The 16,971-nt window shown below is 42.6% G+C and overlaps 1 protein-coding gene across 6 annotated transcripts in view; it reads right to left on the reverse strand.

The window, feature by feature from the left end:
* Nucleotides 1-16,971, reverse strand: part of DLGAP3 (DLG associated protein 3) — a 1,018,817-nt gene that overhangs the window by 122,339 nt on the left and 879,507 nt on the right. The window lies entirely within an intron of this gene.

Below are 16,971 nucleotides of genomic sequence, written 5' to 3' on the forward strand. Positions count from 1 at the left end.
TTTGCAGCAGTGTTGCATCTGTTTGAAATGGAGAGTACCAACAAGCCTGAGAAGCAAGTGGGTACTCTGAAATGGGCTACCAGCACTTCCATTTTCCACTACAAGCACTGCACCAGACCACTGCTCCTCTCCTTGCACTAAACCTCTCTTCCTGTCCTTGCTCTAGACTACTCGTTTTGCCATCACAGTAGATACGTCTGCCCTTATATTGGATCTGGGTTGCGCTTGCCGAGGCTGGCTAATACACCACATGAAAGAGGTCACAGTATAACACTAAGCTACTACCAGTGTGAGAATGTAGCATGTGGCACAGTCGGCTGCGTCAAGATTTCGTATGTCAGTGCAAAGTGAAATATCCCTTCTTATATAATTGCAAACAATATTTACATTGGTATCATCATAGAGGGAAACAGAACAGTCCTTTTAAAAGAGAGATGGTGAGATACTTAATGTGATATTCTCTTGAAATGGTCAAATTTCTTGCTGCTGCAGCATGACCAACAATTCTTTATTTTAAAGGTGTTATATCATGCCATGTTGCATGTTGTCCTTTTGTGGTACCCTATAGTATGTTATGTTATGCAAGGGACATCCAAAGTTTGTTCTTTGGGCCCAAACTCATGGACAGTTTCCACGGATATAAATGTATTTTGTAAGTTTCTCCTACTTAGATGAAATCAAATCAACTTTATCACTTATGGCTATCTGAAACACCTGGAACGACTCTGTCCCTTGCGATCAAAACATATCTATCTGTGTTTACTATGTTATGTTACGTGTTACGTATTACATCCTGTGCTGTACTCGTGCATATGGGATTGCCCATGTTCCTTTCTTTACGTTTAGCCAAGTAAGCTGTCACTGGGATTGGGCTGTAATTAATGGAACACAAAATTGGGGCTGGCATTGTGTCCTTATGAGTACCTTAGAGAGTGGAATGAGAAGGTGGTGGCACAAGCAGCACTATGGAGGAGCATAAACATTTCCTTCTACACCACAGAGATATTAGGGAGAGGAAGAGTTGCAAGTTACCTTTGTTACATTGGACATGCCTGTTTCTGCAAGTGAATGCTGCAGTGCCATCTCTGGGTGACTTCAGTTTTGCTCTTGGTATGTAAAAAGCTTCCTGGTTTTCCAGATTGAGTAACTATGCTAGAATCAATAGAATTAATTAACCCTGTCACGGTTATAAGAGTGGAAAGTAGGCTTTGCCTTTCAATCTAATACGTTTAAAACCTTCCTGTTTTGCACATGCATTTGTCCATAGTAGAAAGAGGTAGATCAGTTTAAAAGAAAACCTCTTGTGGTTCTTTAGGCCTAGATTTTGACAGCCTGGCTGTTAAGCAGACTTATTTCTAATACTATACAAAGAACTAGTTTTAGGTCTCCCCATTTTGCCACTGCCTTTCAGCTATTGACTTGAGACATTGCCAATCATGTCTTGGTCCAGTCCAGTGAAGTAGTCATCTGTCACTTAATGCTAGTGGATGTTTTGGTGTATTGATGCTTCTTTGCTCTAGTGATGCATTACTCTGCTTGATGCAATTTTACAAGTATAGTCCTTGTAGTCCACACCTGCTGGCTCTCACCTGCATGCCATGCTCTAGTGTCTGAATGCTGCTCATTTTTAGCAATTTTAGCACATTGAATACAATCTTTGCTTTGCCAATGCTTGTTTCAGGTTTTGAAGGAAGTGATGTGGTATCTCGTGTAGTTATGATTTCATCAGGAACACCATAAAACTAGAGTTCATGTCCCAAATTCCCCACCTAAACAAACTGTGTGATCCTATACAAATAGCTGTAGTTCCCCGTGCCACAGATCCTTTACCTTTCAAAACTGAGCCAAAAACAATCCAAATACAGGTATAATGTGCGATATGCAAACCCTCTTGTGAATGTTCAGGTGGAATCATTAGTAAACCTATCTGCAGAATCCTCTGCCCCACAGCCTTCTGGGTTTTAAACATTCGATACAGATATGGGGAAGGGTTCAGCAGGTTCCATTAACTTGACTGCAATTACTGGAAAGACACACACCTTTTTGCATTCAGTCGGTTTTGGGGAGTGTTTGCTAGGTTCTCTTCTGAACCTAACCCACTACAACTTCCTCAAAATTACCGAAGCAGACCCTTTTCTTATCACATCCACCAAAACGTGTTCTAAACAGGAATTGTGGAATTGTGATCTGCAGTTCTGTGATAACAGACAAGTGAAAGCACACTCTGTTTGCTGTGAGATGTCAATGTTTCTCTTTAAAAGTTGGGGTGTCTGAGCACACCTTTGGTCCTTGATAATAAAACAGAGAAGTACAACGGGCAGACAAATTCCCGGAAATAGGGATTAAGTGAACTGTACGTGCTCACTATATGAATTGTGAAAATGAACGAAAAACATATAAATAAAAATAAAAAATATATATATTAAGATTCCATCTTTGGGTTTCTGCTGATGTTACTGGGAAGAGGTTCCCTGACGTAATTATGAATGTCATAAATTGTATTAGAAAAAGCAGTCTTGTTACGTATAGTCTTTTCTGTGTCATTGAGCGTTCCCGTCTACCTTCCTGGGTTTTAATTGTGTCAAATAGTGCTTTGGGTCAAGGGCTGCACCGAGGGATCATCTTCTGACGTGTCTTCATTGCACATATGTCAACCTACATCAGGGCTGGCTTTAGCACTGGAGGCGCCCTGTGCAACAGTCTTTTTTGGCATCCCCCACCCCATGACCACCTCCTTGGCTTCCCTCACTACCACATAACAAATGGGCCCCTCATCTCTCCATAGCCCCCCTTTCACATACATTAATTTGTTTTAAAGCACTTGTAAAAGCTGTATAGTTCTGTTCTTTGTAACAGGCATATTAATCCTCTGCACTACGAGTCAAAGCTGCCACCAGACAAAACTCCTATCTCTCTCCCCAGTAGGAACATTAATCACAAGTGGTATCTTGACATTTTAATGGTTTCCTAAAGGCTGGACCACAAGGAACTTTTCAACAGGTGCTTTTAAATCGCAAGTTTCATAAGTCGTTATTCAACACAGCGCCCCCTGAGGTCAGCGCCTCCACCCCAATCTAGGTCAACACCCAGTGCGGCAGCACCGCCCTAAAGCCGGCCCTGACCTACATCATATGATGAGTAAAGGACGTTTCACTTAACTCCGTGTGTTGTGATGAGACGTCAGGTGCAGACATTGATGAAGAACAACATAAATAGAAGTTGTTGCATCTGACATGCCACATTAATTGAGAAATCTTAGTTAAATCCACATTGTGAAACTGAGGAAACAGCACACCATGGCTGAGCTTTACTGCCGCGCATTTGATAGAGCTGTAGCCACTTGGCACCCTGGTATAACACACACTTTCTCTCGGCTGGCAGCCTTCTATCTCATCTACTGGCAATGCCAAGGGTAGGCAGCCCTGAAACCTGCTCACTGGCAGCTTCACAGGCTGGTATTCAGTTCTTTCATAAAGCTGTGAGCTGGCATGTCTGTGCATCATTCATGGATAACGCCCCAAGCTGGCATCCCTGTGACTCATTCACAGAAACGGTCAGACTGGAAGTCATGCTTCAAGGGCTCGTAGGCAGGTATACTTTTCACAGAAATGCCACAGAGTGGCAGCACTGTGCATTATATCGAAATAACACCTCACACTGGCACTCTTTTATGTCATTCACAAATGACACCACAAGCTGGCAGATGTGTGTATCATTCATCAAGAATGCTACAAAAAGCATCTTCCATATCTGATTCACTTCTGATGCCTTTGGCCAGAAGCCCTCTGTCTCATTCACTTGCACTGCCTTTAAATCAGTCTTTAACTTGTAAATAAAAACGTGCCGGTGCCCAAGGATCTTCTCTGAAACACGCGGCTGCTTCATTTAAAGGTGTGAGCACTGAATGCTGAGGCAGCATAATCCTAAAGGCATCTTTGCCCTCTTTAATCCATTTACAGCCACTCCATGCCCGTTCAGCTCACTCTTGCAGCTTTTTGCTTTCTCACTTTGTGGCGCGTTTTCGTTTTGTCTCTTCCTTTGTCTTTTCCATTAGTGTCTTTTGCTCATTGAAAATGCCTGATACAGAACACTAAGTGCTGACCCTCAAAAATAAGTGCTGGTGGTCCGCACTGGAAAACACTGGCTCAAATTAAGCACTGCTTTAGATGTTCTGTACTTGCTTGTCTTATTTAGTGGTACTGCTAACATCGTAAACCTTAATGCCAATGAAAATTCCCAACACTAACGGATGTGATCCATGTGCCCTTACCGAAGGCCTGCCTTTCCTTTCTGCAAGCCCACTCTAATGTTTGATCCTTGTGCCCTTACTTCCACATGAGAACTTCCGCTGATGGAAGCCACCTGGTCCCTTGAATTCCACACAGTTATGGGCTGAATGGGTGGTCAACAACAGTCCTTTGAGGGCTCTAGGTCTCTTTCTATCTATCTGATCAAAAAGACATCCATTTTTTTCCAGGGCCGTAGAAATAGCCGCACATCCATCTCATGTATAGCTGGGTATGTGCCAAGTTATTTAGGTTGTCATGTGCTCTGAGAGCTCATTGGTCCTTACAATCTGTCTTAACTAGTTGAAGACATTGCAGTTTATTTTCAGTATGATTACTGCTAGTTTGAAGTGATCAGTTACTATTCCTGTTGAGAGTGTTGTGTTGATGAAGTTGGTGTTCAGATGGTGAATAATATTATTTGTTCACATTTATTTTACAATTTTATTTTACATTAAATCATTGTTTAATTAAAAATAAACTTAAATACATTTTCACATATTTTCCTCTAGGGAGTTTTTGGCCTGGCGGCAGAGATCCTGACAAACAGGCGGAAAGTTAAGAGTAGAAACGCTGCATTTATTCAGTTTTAGGTGTCTCCATCCCCTCATTTCAGGAGATGGAAGCTGTTAAGTCTCTACCTAGGTGTCAATCTCCTCCCAAAGTTGTGAAGAGTCAAAAAAGTGAAGACTTACACGTAGGTGTAAGAATATTTCTACACCTGCAAGGTTATTTGTGTGGGTCTAGCCTCATATATTTGATATCTTCAAGCAGGTCAGAGATGGTTTAGTCTGTTATTACTCAAAGCCATGCATACATCAGTCCTTTGCATCACCAGACCTCAGGTGACATACTTCAACAACGATGAGATCCAGTTCTGAATAATTTATAATATCTTAGCATGAACGAGTAGATTTTTTGAAGACTCAGAAACCACATGACCCTGCCTAATTTCAACTCTCCCACTGGATCAAATCAGAGTTTCTGGACGAAACAGGGCAATCTACCTATGCAGTACCAGCCGTCAAAATATAAGTGCTTAGAAACAGAGTAGCTTGTGGCATTAAGCAATAAACAAAAACTGGACATAGAAATTTCGTGACTGCTAAGGATCAAAGTGGACCAATCAACGTCTTCTGCTGTTCGTAAACACATGCATTCCTAGTTGGCCAGTTATTTTAAGAGACATCTTTCTACAGGCCACTGAATAATGAGCATCATTTTACTGCCTGTGTTTAGAACCTTGAGTTATCTATGGAGGAAATGACTCCTGGACAAAATTAGTTTTTTGTTTATCATTACATTATTTCTATTATGTCCAGGTTTTGGACAGATCGATTTTAGGAGTGTGCAAAGATTTGCTTTCACCAGAAAAGTTTTGCGAAATTTCTTATTTTTGCCCTTCGTAAAGGTTGAGAAGTTTGAGAGTTTGCCAATTCCTTTGCCTGTATAAAGTTTTTTTTTACATATGGTAAGATAATTTTCACTCTAATCAAACATAGCAAAGCCATAAATGAATAAAGAATATTTTTCTGCAAGTTTACCTTTTGCAAAGGTTTTGATAAGCGAAGATAAGTGTAGTATTTTTTCATAGAGGTGTACCTTCTGGAAACTTTTCTATACACAATGCCAAATGTTTGTGTATATATATATATATATATATATATATATATATATATATATATATATATATATATATATATATATATATTTTTTTTTTGTGATGGCTCATTTTGCAGTTTCTATGCAACGTGGCATTGCACAAGAGAAGAACACTAAGGCCCTGATTATAAATGTCCCCTCAAATTGATGAGCCCAGTAATAGGAGGCCCCATTGGAATTACTAGTTGTGGTGTTTAACACTGGGATTTTGGCTGGTGTGAAACACCAGAAGAAAACTAGAGAAGTGGAGCAGAAACAACAATTCCTGCACATTATTTCACAAAATATTTTAATCTCATTTCTTTCGTGTCTCTGAAATTACTAAAGCCCGCGATAATGACAATTTGCGACAAAGAAATACCAGGGATTTATTCTAGGCCTCTCATAATGAAGGCATAAGGGGTCATTTAGAGATTAACAGAGCAAGCAAACTGTCATAACCTGGAGGTGCAGCCACCCTGCCAATTTTGTGGTTCATCCGCTCCTTGTAGAGATGGTGGAGGCGTTTGGTTTCTGTTGGGTACGGTGACCGGGTCTTAAAGCAAAAAACCGGGACACGTCATTGACATAGAAGTAGGATTCCAGTTTGCCGCAACCCCCGACATAACAGTAGGACTACTTGACAGGTGACAGACAGCAAGTCTGTGTGGCTGCCGCAGGATCCAATTCCTGGATGGAGCAGCTCCGATGTAGAGGATGGGTCCCGGCTTGCTGGTGTTGTTAGGGCTGGGGAAGGATCACGCAGGATGGTTGTACTCCAGCCAGACCCCCTTAGACTTTAGCAGATGCTGGACGTTGAGCCCCGTGAAAGGGCAGAGCAGTCATGCAGGTGGCTGAATCGATCTTCTCATGCAGGCAGTGACCTCTGACTCCTGTGAGCAGAGCAGAGTGGTGCTGGCCAATGGTGAGGAGCTCTTTCTGGACGGCTGGCACATCTACGTTGCTCCTACACTGTAAAAGGAGAAGGGAAATCCAGAGAGAAAATGTCTCTCTTTAAAGGGTTTCCCTTCCAGCTACAACGCTCACACATGTGACGTCATGCTGCGACTTTTGCAGTGGTGACAAGTCAGCATGCGTGCACAAAATGGATCGCAAAACCGTGACATTTATGAAAATATCCCGTACGCTCCTCAAAAACCGGGACATTTCTGTACTTTTCAGAATGGTGTCGGGACAACGGCACACTTCTCAAAAAACCGGGACCGTCCGGGGAAATCCGGGACGTCTGGTCACCCTTCTGTTGGAGGACCCTCAGATGACTCTGCCAGTGAGGATGCCCTTGGCCTGGCAATCCAATCGCCACTGGGCCACCCAGTCATAGTAACAATGCCCAAGCACTATTTTCAGCGTGGCGATCATCCTAGAATTTCCCTTCCTGGGACCACCATGTAAGGCATAGTGGTCCCAAGTAGAGAAATCGAACAGATTATTCATGTTAATAAATGACTGTGTATCGAATTGTCTGGAAAGTCTCGATTTCCACATGTAAAGTGCAAATCAAAAACATTGCAATCTGTAAAACATTACCAGGTAGAGACATAACATAATCCTCACGGTTTTCACTCCGACTAGGAAGTACCCCTGGATTTTATTTAATTAATCAATTTCCGCCGAAATATTCCACAACAGATTTTCTGGGTGGCCAGTTTCTTGGTACGAATCATTGGATTTTTCTAAATATTGTCATGCACAGATCTGTCCACAAAGGGGCAGCATTGTATCACGCATGAAACATAGATAACCGCTACTCGTCATAGTCAGAGAAAACAAGATTATCAAAGACGACCCAAGTCAACATTCATCACTATAAAATTATAGATTTTGCCTTACAGCCAAAATCTCTCGAGAAGCAAAAAGCAGTAATGTATGACCTGGCTTTATTCTTGTGTGAAAGACCGCTACCCAGGAGAATATCACTTTAAGGTTGTAAAACCTCAGAGATATGCATAGCCATTTGCCTTCAGCTGTTGGTGTCTCCCGGTCTGCAACTCTACATCAGGGAGAGGGAAGGCTGCAGTCTGTGGTTAGACTGTGTACAGTAACAGTGAGGAGTCTCTGGAACGAGGACATGTCTGCTTTGTAATCACATAATATCTTTGCGTTGGAGGTCACATGGCGAACAAAATGGACTGGGTAAAAGATGGTTTCCATTGGACAAAAAAATAGTTCTTTGCAGTTTTCATGGCAGAGTTGTGTTAAAATAACACAGCCTTTCGCTTCACAGTGTAATCTCTGTAGCTGGCTACCAGGAGGCCTTAAATATTACACAGAGCATTTGTCTCTATCAGGACGCATGTTTTTGTGTAGATTGCAGAATTTCCATGAACGTTCTGCTATAGTGAGTCAGAAGAATGCCGGTCTCCACTCATCCCTTGACGAGTGTCCCAATCTGCAAAAACATACGACTTTTTTAGCCAACGTATATGAAAATTGCTTCCTGCACTTCCTTAAATTTTAGGCTAATATTGGCTGGTTCACTGGACATCCCCCTAGTTCCATTCGAGCTCTAGGTAGAGGGCAAGCCAGAACATTCAGATGGAGAGCCAAGGCAGAGCTGAGCCAGGGGTCTCCAAGACAAAAAACGAGCCGAACCATCAACATTTATCTGAGGCATGTATGATACAGCAAACTTCATGCAAAATATGATTAAACCTCTTTCAGATTAAAAATAGGTTCAGTAAAATACATTAGATTATATCCCTGCACTGACATCTGATAAAAGTAATAATTTTTAAATATGAAATTTCCCCACCTCCAATGCCCTAACAACACTGTCATGCATGAACCAAGAGATGCTAGTCTGTAGTGTGCACCCTGTATATGACCATTATTTTTGTAGTATGTGAAACACCAGTTATACATATGTGAAGTTTTATTAAGGCATGCATCGTGAACTGAGTTTCTTCAAGTAATCTCAGATTTTTCCCTCAATTAAAACAAAGCACAGTTTCGTGGTTACACATTGTGTAAATCAATCACTGGATGAATATCTCCTTCCCTGTCCTTTCAGCACCAAAGAACAATACTTTCACTTTTTTACACCATTTCCCCATGTTCAATAAATACAAATATCACGTTAACCCATCCTGCTGTGATATATTTACAAAACATCAAAATGTCTTTGTTGAACAACCTAAAGTGTAAGGTAAATCAGGTGACTACTTTAGGTGTGTGTGAAACTCATGTAATTTGCTTTCTTGTAATTACAGTAAAGTTATGTGTAATAAAGTGAAAAACATATCTGACATCTCTCTATATATTTTAGCACAGAATGCATCCTTGGGTCAATTTCTGGTATGAGGATGCATTTAAAAAGAGCATAGGGAATAACAGTTGTTCGCGTTCTGTTCTTCTTGTGCATTTGCAATACATTTATACAGTGAATTACCAAACACAATCGCCGAGCAAGTGCCTGCATACCTTTGGTCAAAACGTATTATGCCCTTGATTGAGCAAAATTGTATTTTACCTCCAGAGAAAGGGGAAGAAGGGACCCCTACAGCGGGGTACCACTCATATAAAACCAAACACAATAACCAGAGTAATTGGCTAACAGAGTCCCTTGTTGAATAGTGGGGCGAGAGAAGTTTATAGGGATATAAGATACAATCTCCCTATTTAGTACTACAACACAAGAGTATCTCATACCCAAGACTGAAATGAAATGCAAACCTTGTATCAGGAAAGCCTCACGTTTTTTTGTAAGACCCTCACCCACTCTATTAATGGCATGCTTCATCATTCTCTCATCCTGGTCCCTAAAAAGCAGGGTGGGATCAACCATATTCCATCGAGCACATTGGATATTTTATCAGCCAAAGTCTTCTACCGGTTAAAAATACCTTGAACTACCCAGATATCTCTTTAATAGTGGGTGTTCAAGTATAAATAAAAATCACATATGAGTTGTTTGTTAGAGGGTTATAATGGCCATACACCCTCCTTATTTAATCCACATGTTTCAGCCCCATTGTCAAAGGCTCACTTAGTCCACAGCTTTCATCAGGACTACAAAAGAGTGCCGCTGGAGCTCAATTTTTGATTATCAAAAAGGGTTTGTCAACCTCTCTTATTATGTAGGGACTAACAACGTGTAACATATAACTTGCACACATAAGGTCTACTCGCCCTTATATTGCGACCACCTGTCCTTGCTCCTATGGAAATAACAAATATCAGCCAGAGAAGAGGTACAGAATTTCGTTGTTCCTGTTGAACCAAATTGTTGATACAACTAGAACTAGTTCCCATCACCTTATGGGTAATAAATAAAAACACATGCTCCAGTTATGACATGAATACTATCCTATGTACACAACTCCGAATGTACCCCGAGTTACAACATTTGTGGTAAGTTTTTACAGTTAATTTCGTCTAACAAGTGTAATGTAAAATTCCCGGAATTATGACAGCGTAATTTAAGTTTCTCCCCCTACTGTTATGTTAATATCACTACCTTTCCTTCTTGAACAAACAGTAAAGATGGAGAGGGTCACAGGGTGAGCACCTCAAAGACGGCACTTACATTTCTTAGCAAAACAAAGAGGACTGACTTCCTGCAAGTCTTCAGAGACACATGCAACCTGCAGCTCAAGTCATCTGCTGACAATTTGGGATGGTTGGACTGTTCTGAAGCCCCTTTTTTTAAAAGATAAGTAGTTGTTCAAGTTAAAGTTTGTTAGATCCTGAGTGACTGGCCAGGGAGATATCAAGGCTACAGAGTCCATTCAATTCAGGAAATGAGAATCTTAGGCCAACAGTGAATGGTCTGTCTGAAAAACAGTAATCCCCGAAATGTACTGCAATAGAATGAATACCAGGAGAGGGGGGCGAGGTGGGCCACAGGAAGGAAGAAAGAACACTGCATTTGTCTTACTAATATAAAAGGAAGTGCACTTCTTATAAAAACAAAGTCCAAGCTGACTTCAGATTTGGACCACAGCACTCGCAACCACAGGCCTTTACCCAGCAATTGCCCTTACCATTGGCTCATGAGATATTTAAGTCTTGTTGTTTTTGCTTGATCTTGCCTTAAGTTGGCGGCTGTCCTACAAGCTCACATGCAGCACTGCAGCCAAGCCAGCGTTGGCCTATTCACCAAAGACTTTGCCAACAAACAGAACGTTGACCATCCAACAATGTTACCAGAGTGATTACAGGCGTGTGCCAGTAATAGACACAGAAATGCCATCTGTTCAGATAATGTTGGCAAGTTGGAGGCATTTGCCTGTCCCTGAAAATGCCCTCTCGGTAATCAGAGGGATGCTTTACTGACTGGCAGGCATTTCAAGGCAGAAGCGGCCATGTTTGATCAGCTGGCTGCACTGAGCAGCGCTTGAAGGTCAGCTTCTGTTGCAGGGCCCGGCTGTGTTCATTTTCTGCCAATTAGACAGTGGTCTATTCACCATCTTCCATCCGCCAGCATGTGGCCCAAGGTTCAGTCAAAATATTAAATGGGCAACTTGAATCCATTTTTTCTTTCTTCATTTCTGCGGTTCTGATGTCTGGCAGGATCTGTGAAAGGCAGCCGGCTCAGAAATCAAAAGTCCAGCTGTGTGTCTGCAGAGCGGAAAGAGTGCATGGGGGGAGCAGAGCGAGCGCACCAACAGCACTGAAGCTTAGCGCATGCTGACAGCAGGTCAAAGCTGCTCCGTTCTCTACAGAGCCCTTTGAGTAAACACAGATGTGTCGAGACTCCCGGTCCCACAGACTGTGACTTGGTGAGATTTCCCAAGAGTCCGTATCTCTAAAAGTCCGGAAGTGTTGAGTCACGAAGACGGTGCAGGCATGGTTGCTTCCCTAGTTAAAGAAACATTTTGTTGTCATCAAAAACTCTTTGAGCGAGGCATGACAGCTGGAAGGCAGAATCTGGTGCTCTCCCTGCAACCGATGTAGTTATCTTTCCTCCTCTCTTGCCCTAGAACTAGCTCCGACCATCAGTTTTCAACATCACCAGCCTGCCATGGCCTCTCCCGCTTGTCCTGTAAGCCTCAAGGCGGAATGGCTGCTCCTAAAGAAGGAGTCAACAGGTGCGGCCCTTCCCACGTGGATTCAGTGTTTGCCAAGGATGTCAAGAGAGACTTGAGGTGACCTCCCTTGAAGATCTAACAGTAATTATTTTTACCTAGTCCTGCATCTCCAACAATGAGCGTTCTAGAATGTTCCTTTGATGATGTTTGCTTGGTTTAAGACATATTGTGACATAATTCACCAGACAGTCCCTGTAAACATGCACCATCACATGGAGCTAAAACGAAGAACAGTCAAATATGTCGCCATAGGGGTCAATGACTCTAGATTTGAGAACCATTTTGGTGAGTTCCCACTTGCCATCGTAACAATGTGGAGGATGATAAAGTCAACGTTTGTCTGTCCCATAAGGGGCTGTGACTGCCAGGGAGTGGTAGGGCTGGTCCCTCCCAGCGCAAGCCGAGTATTCATATTCAGACAAACTCCATATCCCAAAAACGGATCACTACAGTGGTCAATGCAGAAGGAGAGCAACATGGACGTTGAGTTGTCAAGAATGCAATTGACAGCCGGCACCCTTTCTCTCCCGTCCCCAAAATGTCACCAAGTAACCCTTTTGGCCCACCAGTGTCTTTTATGTGCAGCTGAGGAGCAGGTGGAGGGAAAGGAAGTGAACTTAGAACTCAGAAGGGGAGCAGACGTGGACACTGAGGAATAGCTCAGCTCCTTCATGGCAAGTTTCAGAAGCAAAAGTAATTCATAAACGTACTTGATGATTAGTAATGCACAATTGAACTATAACTCCCATAAAGGGCAAACATTTTAGAAAAATCAATATGTCATTATTTTACTTCTACGAGTTTGATGGCCTAGAAACCTTAGTACACTATTTTCAGTGAACAAATCCGGTGTATTAGAACAACACGCAGACTGCATCACACTTTCCACTAGCCTAGTCCAATTTACATATGGGCTACCTCGTCCCAATGACGTCATTATCCTGCCATTGCAATTTCGCTCATGTAAGTGCAGTGTGATTGGTAAATATTCCTACACCTGTATAGAACACAGCGGATTGAAACTAAAACTTATCAGACAGTGTTTTATTTGAATAGACAAATTAGAGCTAAACGTAAATTTTTATTCAAATTAAAAACAATTTCTCAATTTTACAACATTATCAAACTGAAAAGGAAGACCTGTTTTCCTAGACATTCCACTCTGTTGCCGTTACTGACAGAGAGTTTTCCCTAGAGGATATCACGAATAAATATGGAGAAAGGCAGGACAGCAAGTGAAGCTGCTGCAAGCTGTTCATCATCACCAGAAACCTATACTTAGCAGTAGACTGGGTATTCCCATACTATGTACCAACATATAAACTACTCGCATTTCAGGGAGGCTGCGATGCCATTTGCCATCAAACGTGCATTGTCCAATCACATTAGCTCGCTGCACGCTATTGGCTATAAGACACGTACTCCATCTCCCAGTCAGGGCGCTGCAGTGCTATTCGTCATCAGAAATATATGCTTAATGAAACGGGATACAGTTTACAACTTGTCATTAAACATACATCAGAGCAGCTGTCTGAGCAACTGAGCTATTCATTGTCAGAATCGCATTCCCACGCCATCCATTTGGCAAAGTTGAATGAATAGCTAAAAGGAAACATCTGCAAAATTTCATCGTTGATGGAGTAAGAAGATGACAGATCCGAGCTCAATGCTAATAACAGAGTGAATATTTTAGGGAGCTAGTTCTAATGGTGATAACCATCAGTGCCCACTATCTTGTCTTATCAACAATTACTCATTAGGACCACTAATGTGATTTCCTTGGACATGATCTGTATAGTTGCAATCACTGACAGTCGGTAATTTGAGCAGGCGAGGGGTGGGCCACACACATACCTACTCACACTCCATCACAGCCTCACTCTCTGACACCCATACATGCACAAGCACGCACCCATACTCCCACCATTCACAAGCATATACACATGCACACCCATTCACGGCACGCCCGTATACTAATACACATACCTTTGTACATGTACAGACACATGCACCAAACATTTTTAAAAAAACTTCCCAGGCCATAGCGGTGATCTCGGGTGGCCTCTGAGGTTCCTGGATGGTTATGGACCACTACTTCCTCCCATTGGCTGACCCTGGATCAGCCGATGAGAGGAGGTGGCAGTTCCTGTCTTGTCACAGAGTAGGATGTGATCACTGAGAGTGACTGACCCCACCCCACTCTGTGTCAAGTGTCACTGATGGAGACTCAGCCCTGAGCACTTCAGTGCCTAAAACCGAAGCACCTAGGTCCAAGACTGTCAGTGATACACTCCCTTGTCATGAGGGCGAGGACCCCTAAGTATTGTGCCAGCTGAGGAGGTCACGCCCACACTTCTGTGCCCGGCAGAGTATAGCTCAGGCAGCCAGAAGCCTGCACATTTACCAGCTGTAAAGCACCTGGCTTCCTGATGTGAACATAAAGAGTGTCTGTCCTTCTACTCCATCACTTAGCAAAGACTGTAAGAAGTGGGAATTGCTTTTAAGAAGATGCACATAGAGTCAGAACTTGCTGGGTGACAGTGCCAGGCTTGCTTTTCCTAGAATTGCTGTAGTAATTGCCATGACTCATCTTTCATCACCATTAGCCTGCGATGACTGCTTTCCATTTTGAGCCTCCTCTTAGAAATACAACCCCTACATGAATCGGTTCTCTTCTCAGACAATGATGACCCCGAACCAATGATAGTTTGGAGTGGTTTGTGCTTGCGAAGTCATTACTCTTGAAGTATACCAGGCTGTTAACAATGGGAATCAGTGTTGTCTAAATATTCCCCAGTGAGGAGCAGCATGAAGTTTAGCACAAGCAGGGCCGTCGTGAACCCCCACTTTAGCAGCTACTGTTAGGCTGGGGTTCTTCACAGGCCTCTTCTGTATGTCACTTGGCAGATAAAAGCTCATCTCTAACGCTATAAAGAAGAAAGAAAGAGGGGTTGATAGAACAAGGAAAGAAGTGGGTGAAAGAATGGTGGGTGACAGGATGGATGGGTGAATGGATACAAGATTGGGTGGTTGAAAGGATGGATGAGTGGGTGAAAGGAAGGAAGGATGGATGGGTGGGAGAAAGGATGGGTGGGTGAGAGGATGGATAACTGGTTGAAAACATGGGCGGATGCAAGGATGGATGGGTGGTTGAGAGGATGACTGGATGGGTGGTTGAGAGGATGGCTGGACGAGTGAAAGGATGTAAGGATGAGTGAGTAAAAGGATAGATGGGCTGGTGAAAGGAAGGCAGAGTGAATGGAAATCTGAGAGGATGGATGGGTGGGTCAAAGGATATCAGAGTAAATGGAAATCTGAGAGGATGGATGGGTGGCTTTATTGATGGACGTGTCATTGTTGGATGGATGAATGGATGATTGGTAGATGGATCAATGAAGGCATTGATGTTGGATGTGTGAATGGCCAATGGATGGATGTTGTTGTGAAATATTGAATTATAGGTGAAAGAATGAATGGATGACAGAATATAAAGGTGAAAAGGATGAATGGATAGACGCTTGAATGGAAAAGACAAGGGAATTAATAAGGGTTGGGCTCACTTGCTTCCCTTGCTTGGTGCAATCTAAGTAGCAGCTATTTTCATTTTCTGGCAACTTCCTTGAGCAGAAGCCTCTGTACTTCCGGCCCATCAATAAACTTCAATATCTGCAGGGTCAGTAAGGAGTCGTTCATGCTATCTTTGGTCTGTCTGCTGAGAGTACGACCTATAATGTCATTATGGGGCGTGCTCTACCCTAGACTGCTCAACCTCATAAGGTCTGAAAGTGAAGCACAACTGTGTACCCCATCGCTTACACTAAGAGTTTTACTTCAGAAGTCTGTCCATAATTAGATCTCCCCTTACAGATTCTTGACCATCTGATGAGCAACTGTGCATCTAACATGGAACTGAACCTCATCAACAAGGTAGCAAAACGCTCCACCTACTGCCAATATGTAAGATCCTGGAACCGCCTAAAAGTATTTCTTAGGGTATGTGAACTTTTATTCAACCATTGTCACGCTAGCTCTGATACCCCAGACCTAGCACGCTTAGATACATTTTGAGCTCCTCCACAGTGAGAAACAGAAGACTTACATTACAAGTTGCAAATCTCTTAACCGGACTTCAACTCTAAATGTACTCTACAGTATTGGTAGTTTCATGTGTCTCCTAAATACTGAAGCCAAGAATCAAAGCCATTTGTCCAATGATCAGAAGGATGTTCTAAGGACCTTTGGTAGTCTGTGGTTACTGAGTGGTATCCTTTGTGGATATTCGTCCTGTAAAATCTCTTGACAGGTCTAAGATAGTGACTTCTGGCAGCCATGTTTGCAGCAATCCTAGAATGCCTTTGGTCTCTCTTCTCTTACTACATTTTTAAAGTCACTAGACAATGACAACATTGCAAAATGTAATAAGCATCCTACTTTATATATGCTTGTGTTCAAATGTATCTGTTGGGTCCAATGGGGTGTAACTCAGTGTGCCTGAACTCAGGTTGTTGAGTTCTGTCAAAGACATCCCAAAACTGGCCACTCGAAAGTAAAATGGAAATGCCAACCACACACAAAATAGTGGTTTCAGGGTGACAATGACTGGTGTTGAAAGTCAAACTAAAATGTCCAGGTAAAAAGACCACCACGGTTCTATTGGTTGGTGTCACGGGCACTGAAAGCCGTTCAGGAGGAGACTTATTTCAGAGCAAAGTGGCACGTAATTCGTGGCTGCTGGTGGAAGGGTGGAGCTAGTGCCCAAAGTAAGTGCCACAGGGGATGCCAAAGTTTAGGGGCCTGTATCTCAAATCACAGCTGTAACATTCAGTTGACAGGCATACCCAGACATGGGGCACACACAGGACCCAACATTTCCTATCAGATATATTAAAAGTGATTTAGGGAGAGGGCACAGCCACAGCTTTAAAATATAATATCTTTGGAACCGAGAGGGTAAAAGTGGCTTAAATGGTTTGAGAAATACGGCAAGCAGCCTC

The sequence above is a fragment of the Pleurodeles waltl genome, chromosome 3_1 (genome assembly GCF_031143425.1).
Source record: "Pleurodeles waltl isolate 20211129_DDA chromosome 3_1, aPleWal1.hap1.20221129, whole genome shotgun sequence".
NCBI lineage: Eukaryota > Metazoa > Chordata > Amphibia > Caudata > Salamandridae > Pleurodeles > Pleurodeles waltl.